The sequence below is a fragment of the Halyomorpha halys genome, unplaced genomic scaffold (assembly GCF_000696795.3).
Source record: "Halyomorpha halys isolate HHAL.00 unplaced genomic scaffold, Hhal_1.1 Scaffold1186.1, whole genome shotgun sequence".
Classification (NCBI taxonomy): Eukaryota; Metazoa; Arthropoda; class Insecta; order Hemiptera; family Pentatomidae; genus Halyomorpha; species Halyomorpha halys.
The window spans coordinates 179,252-185,818 of NW_027114970.1; the positions used below are offsets into that span (position 1 = coordinate 179,252).

At 29.9% G+C, this 6,567-nt stretch overlaps 1 protein-coding gene across 6 annotated transcripts in view; it reads left to right on the plus strand.

Annotated features, from left to right (window-relative positions):
• Positions 1 to 2,328: 2,328 nt before the first annotated feature.
• LOC106688728 (transmembrane protein 230) overlaps positions 2,329 to 6,567 on the plus strand; it is a 34,677-nt gene continuing 30,438 nt past the window's right edge. For all 6 annotated transcript variants that reach the window (XR_010844703.1, XM_067052033.1, XM_067052035.1 and 3 more), the window contains exon 1: positions 2,329 to 2,423. The gene's annotated coding sequence lies outside the window, so the exon portion shown is untranslated. The remainder of the gene's footprint in view (positions 2,424 to 6,567) is intronic.

The window sequence follows — 6,567 nt, forward strand, 5'->3', positions numbered from 1 at the left end:
CCAATTTTACGTTAAAGATTACCGACTATTATTTTATAACGAAATAAATTTGCTTTAAATGATACTAGATTTGTTTCTTCTTCTGATTACGATTTTAAACAAATCATGATAAATGGCTATTGTTGATTGATCGAAGTTTTTTTTTTCAGTGATGCTTTTGAATTGTAAAAAAAAAACAAAAGGCAACTGGATGGTTTTGAAATGGAATTGTGATCGCATGTCAAACATCTGTCTCTAATTATTGACACGGCAAGTATTTATCTCAACAATTTATCAGCGGATAACTCATTTTTTTAAGGCAATAGCTATATCCTAAAATAAAGCATTTTATTTTATAAAATTACTTTCATAAACCGATATATTCCAAGACCGATAAATTTAATAAAGAGTGAAACCTTAAAAAAACCTGAAAATCAAGTTTAATCTCAAAATATATGAGTATATCAATGTTACTGAGCATATTTGCCGATATGATGAATTTAACATACATGTCTTCTAAGATTCACCGAAATTTTTGTGGTATAGTTTATTTTATTAATTTAATTACAGCTTGCCAAAAGGCTGTAAAAAATTCATGTTACCTTATCAAAATACTTTGATGAGTCAGGGGTGCAGGTGTTTATTATATAGAAAAAGTATATATTTAAACAGTGTAGAAATTACATTTTATATTTTTAAAAAATTAATATTTATAAATTGCAAACTGGTACTTATAGATATTATAGATTTAACTAGCAGACCCGGCAATGCTTCGCAATTGCTAGATTTGAGGATATTATAGATCAGGTTAACACATTGAAAGTTTGATATAAATTAATGTATTTAGTTAAAATTAACCATAGATTCTTATTGCTTTGGTTACTTAAATTGTACTCGCATATGCGATAAGGAACCAAACAGAATATTTTTATTATGTTTTATTAATAATTTTTTTTTCATTTTACGACTAAACTCAAGCTTCTATTTACTGTATATCTAGTAGTGATATACAGGAACGCTGTGTCATAGGAGTATGTTTTAAAATTCAAATTCATAAAAAACATGGATAAAACCACGTGGCGAGCACGTTAGAACACAAATTCTAACTTTCTCGTGACAGCAGCGGCGCCGGTTCGAATCCTTTTGAATATATTTCGACTTTAATTGCAGTGGCGGTCCCACGAAATAAAAACTGGACTCTTCTACCATGGTTAGAATAGGGTGGTAATCTGTAGATAACCCCCTTCACGCATGTCAGAAATGTCCAAGAAGGGGGTAAAAAAAAACATAGTAGTTCATAATAATGCCCTTCAATATACAATGTTTTTGATTGATAATCCAAACATACAAATAAAACCATAATTTTCCTAAAAGAGGAAGATAAGAGGCAAATTGTTTACCATAAAATCATGGATTCCTCAATCCGTCTTTGAGCCTGGAATGTTGAACTGTAATTCTCAGTTATTAGAATGGTACCGCCAAAAAAAAAACTCTGACATGTAGAAGGAATGTTATAGGAGAGATTCTAATCAATTTTGTTTTTTTGTGATATAAAATATTCGACATATGTTCTAATGGCTAATTTTTGTGACGTTGTTTTCTGATTATGCTCAATATAAAATCCACAGTTATTATATGCCAATTGATTTTTTCTTTGTATAGAATAAGAATAAAATATTCCTGAGTGCATTAAATTTATAAGAAAATAAAGGTAAAACCAAAAGAGTCTTCCATTAAATCAGGCTGATAAAATTATTTTTAAATGATACATATCGAAACAAATCGATTGGTATATAATAACTTTGAAAAAAAAACTGTATACTTTCTGAGCTACGCGCAAAAAAACTTTAATTTTGTCCATATCTTGTTTTCTTCCGGAGAAATTGTGGATTTCAGTTGCTTTAAACCTTGCCATGGCGACAGGGAACATTTTTTAAACGTTCAAAAGTTTACTGTGGATAAAAATTCGTACCATTTCTTTTATATATATAGAGAGATCACGGATTATTATTTTGCATTTACTTGTAAAGTAATGAATGCATACAATATGAGAATTTCTAAAAATATAACTTCTAATGAGACGGAGGGACCACATCCAAGATTTCGCCGAGGGTCACAGTGCTTCTCGCTTAGTCATTAGGAATTAGCATACCATAATAAAAAGGAACTAAATAAAAGTAAGAAACTATTAACAGCCTCGTCATACAAATGGCTCAAGTTTAAGTACGATATTTATCCAGCTTGGGAATCTTATACGAAAGATCCTTCAGGTATAAAGTTAATTTGTAACAGTTATGGTGGAGGTAATAATTGATAGGTAGTGGGGGGCTAGGTATTACATCAGCTGGTGTTTGAGGAGGGTAGTCATGGGTACGAAGGGGTAGGTTGCCATTGCCTTAGCCAAGGGACAGAGCTTGGTCAGTGCCGCTTCAGACCCGAACCTGGTAAGTACTTCCTCTCTCTTGTCCGACTTCATTTCCTCTCTACGGCTTCCCTTCTTCCATTCCATCAGCACCCGCATTTGCCATACTTCTTTCATGACAAAGAGGTAAATCCGGTTTCAAGTATTCCTATTCCCATCACTTGGTTGACGCGGTTGAATCCGAAATATCGTTTGAGCTTCCGCGATCTCATTGTTAAATACTGAAAAATGGATTTACTTTATAGCAACGTTGTGTTTCATACTCTCAACATTCGTAACGGTTGCCGTTATAAGCAAAAATTATCGCTAAAAATTATTCTGAGCATCTATGACAAAATATGCGGACTGACTAATTTGTGTTGGCATCATTGTTGTGACTTGTTCTCGACTGATTGTATACTATACCGCTTATTCGTTGATATTCCTCACTGGATTTGAAATTGGGACAAGACCTTTATTTCGCAACGTATTAAAGCAAACAACTGTAAAAAAGAAATTAAATTCACCGAAAACTCATCAATATCCAATTTAATCGTACTCTGGTAGGTTCACTACTTTCTAGCTTGCGACTTTTTTCATTCTTTGAGGATGATTCCATGTCACAAATTTAAACTATTACATTTCCCATTAATAATACTTATTACATCAATAGAACATGATTATCTTTATTTTTAAAAATAAAATCAACTTTTAATTCAAAACGCAGTAGCTATAGGTAATGTTACAATTCAAAGAAGTGCACCTCTATATACATACCTTAGTAGATACTCTATGCATGTAATTTATTCTTGGGTCGAAATAAATATTTCTCATATTAGAAGTATAATATTATTTAATTAGTATCTGTATCATAGGTCACAAAATTACTTAGTGTATAGGGTTAGAATTATTGAATTATATTTTTTATTTTTTTTTTTTTACCAATAAGATCAATTAAAATATGTTGATAGGTTACAGTGAAAATTATAAAAATCTTTTCTAGATAGATCAGTATGATATTATTAAAGTTTTAATATAAAGAAAACGAAGTAACTTTAATTTTAATAAATTTTTACTTTTCATCTTAAGAAAAACTAAAATTAAAAAATCTTTGAAAAAGTTCAAGTAGTCAAAGATTTTTTTAATTTAACTTCATCTAAAACCCCTGCAGGCTATACATATTTAATACTTGTAGTATAGTTCTCAAAGAGTGGCCGAATCCTTCTTAATGCATGCATCGTCGTAGTATATATCTCCTAGTAGTAGGAAAAGTTTTTAATATTTCAAATGGATTTACATACATCATAGTGCCTCTTACTCTAGGCGGGAAGTTCTCTTGAAGTTTTTTATAAGCAGATTTTAACATTTTGAGATAATAAATTGAAAATTAACGGAACAGCGAGAATAAATGAAAAAAATAAGAGATATTGTGTAGAAAATATGTTTTATTATAAAAATCTGTTTCTTTGGAGAGGTAGGGGGGAGGGCGGGGGCCTATAACATATACTGAGATTTTTTCCATAATTTTAACTAAACTATCCTGCAAAATATAAATCGTGACAAGTGGTGACTTTAGAAAATACAATACTTAACCAATGGAACAAATCTGAAATCCTACGAACTGGAACACGAATCCAAACTAGCACATAGTTTTTAACCTATCAACAATGAAAAAATTGCTTAAAAAATGTATATAACAAAACGAAAAAAATAAATAAATAGAAAATTAAAATATTAAATATTTACATCTTAGCAGAATAATCATGCGTTGCTGGATGGTTCTCCAAAGATAATGTTTTAATGACTTTTGTAAAATTCAAAATTTACCATTCTAAAAACCGAAATAAAATTCCGACATCCAAATTAGTATAAAATGATAATGGAGTAAAACAATTTAAAACTTAAGTTGTAATTCGTAAATAATCATCACTTTAATAATATTATATTCTAATAATTTATTTATTTCAGAACTTTATTTACATAAAAATATTTATGGTATGATACAGGCTTGTTGAGAAACCCATTGGTAGCACTCTAATAATAAACTGTATTCCCAAACCAACCATTTTCAAATTTTTAATTTTTTTTTCAATTCACATTTTTGTACAAGATTGTCTTGGGTTTAAAAAACCTATTCAAAAAATAGTCAAGTAACACATGATTTAACTGTTTTTTTTTTTAAATCTTTTACACCGTGATAATCTAGTAACCAATGGGTTAATTGAAAAGAAATACACGTAAATTTGAAAAGTGGTTTGGCTGGTTTTGGAATTCTGAAATTGGAGAATATTTTTCCTATTAAACTGACATCTGTCTTTTATCCACAACATGATTATTATACATATATATGTTATGGTGCTATAGATTCCTTTTCTCGCTCTGAGGGGGGATTTATCTTGATGAATGAGATATCAAATTAAAGGAAATTTCATCTAGAAGTGAATCCCAATTTCGGTCCGTAATTTCTTACTGGGACTTTTGTAAAAGTCATTAAGAAATGTTCGAGGTTTCAGAACGCTGGTAGAGTTAAGTTGAAGGATCAAGAAGGTTCAAATTGAGTTTTAAAGATTTCGACTCGGACATCAATACCCAAGCACTTTCTTGTGGATTGTAAGTTGAGCCCTACGTTTTAGGGCTAAAAAATAAACCGTTTTTGAAATAACACACGAATTAGGTACGGATCAAATCTCATTCGTCACTAACGTGGTAGCGAGAATGTTTTAAAACAAGCTCAAGATCCTAAAAATTATCAAATTGGTTTAGTTTATCAAACTGTGCTTATGTTTAAATGTTTCGAGCTAATATTATTTGTAGATATATATTATAACATCAAAATGTTCTTTTCTAAATATTAAAGTAACTTTGCCAGTGTTCTTTTCTAAATATTAAAGTAACTTTGCCAGTGTTCTTTTCTAAATATTAAAAATAGTATCGATAAACTGCGAAAACGTAATACGTTATACGTAATACGGATAAAATACCTTTCATAGGATTAATGTATGTGTGACATGTTTGTTTCATCCTTCGAATATGTCCTGGAGTCTGTGTTAGGGAACATTATCCGATTAATATCTAAATTTGTAGTAAAAAAAAATAATCATGACTAATAACCTTAAAGGATTTCGGCATGAAAAATCCTCCTTCATAACTTTTATCTGGAAAATATTATATTTTATACGTTAATTACGAAGAAAAAATCATATCTCGTATTTCATGAAGGTTTTGCGTAAATTAATGGGAAATACTGCATTGTTTTTTTGTTTCAAATCAGTTTTTTCCCCTTAAATGTTTAATTGAATACATCATATTACGTCGATTGAAATTTTAGTTTAAAATCAATGACTTAAAATTTATTCAGTAATAATATTCATATTAAATAATCTTTTGTTCATGATTAAAAACAACGCCTAAAAATAGAGTCGGATAAATCTTCGATCAACGAATACCCAACCCGTCAGGAGTATTTTTTTGTTACTGTTATATGAAATACATTTTGTTAAAACCGGTAATATGTTTCAGGATGGATTATGGAATATTGGAATATGAGGTTTATTGATCTCAGAAAATTTTTAAAAAAGCCATTAAAAAGTGAACTCTTATCCCTAAGAAATATATATTTTCTTCTTCTTTCGCAATAACCTGTAAATTTTTAGCACAAGGGAGGGTTTATACAGGTCTGTCATTCTTCTCTGATCGTCATTTGACTCCAAACATTTTACACCCCCTGTATTACGCGTCAATGTCCATGGTTTTCCATGAGCTTCTTTATTTTCGTTAGTTGATTATCTTTAAGTGGAAAAAAAAAAATTATTTAGTCCAACTGAAAGTACACATTCATTACTACCCTTTAATGAATGTGTATGTTGTATTCCAATTTTCGAAGCGGACATTAATGTATGATAAATATTGATGTAAAAGATATGAAGGGTTATTAATCATCAATATTATACCTGTATTGTGATGTTTCACTAATTAAACTAGGGATTTTCTGTCTCATCGGTTAAATTATCTCCGACAGGTTCAAATAACAGACCAGCCTCCACCTCCTTGCGTTTGTTTATTAAGGCCCTGTCTCCGGAAAATAATTTCACGTCATTTAAACCTCACTTTTTCAGATGTTATACAAACTATTATAAAGAGATGATACAATTGTTAATCTGAAATTTGAAATGGAATATATATATATA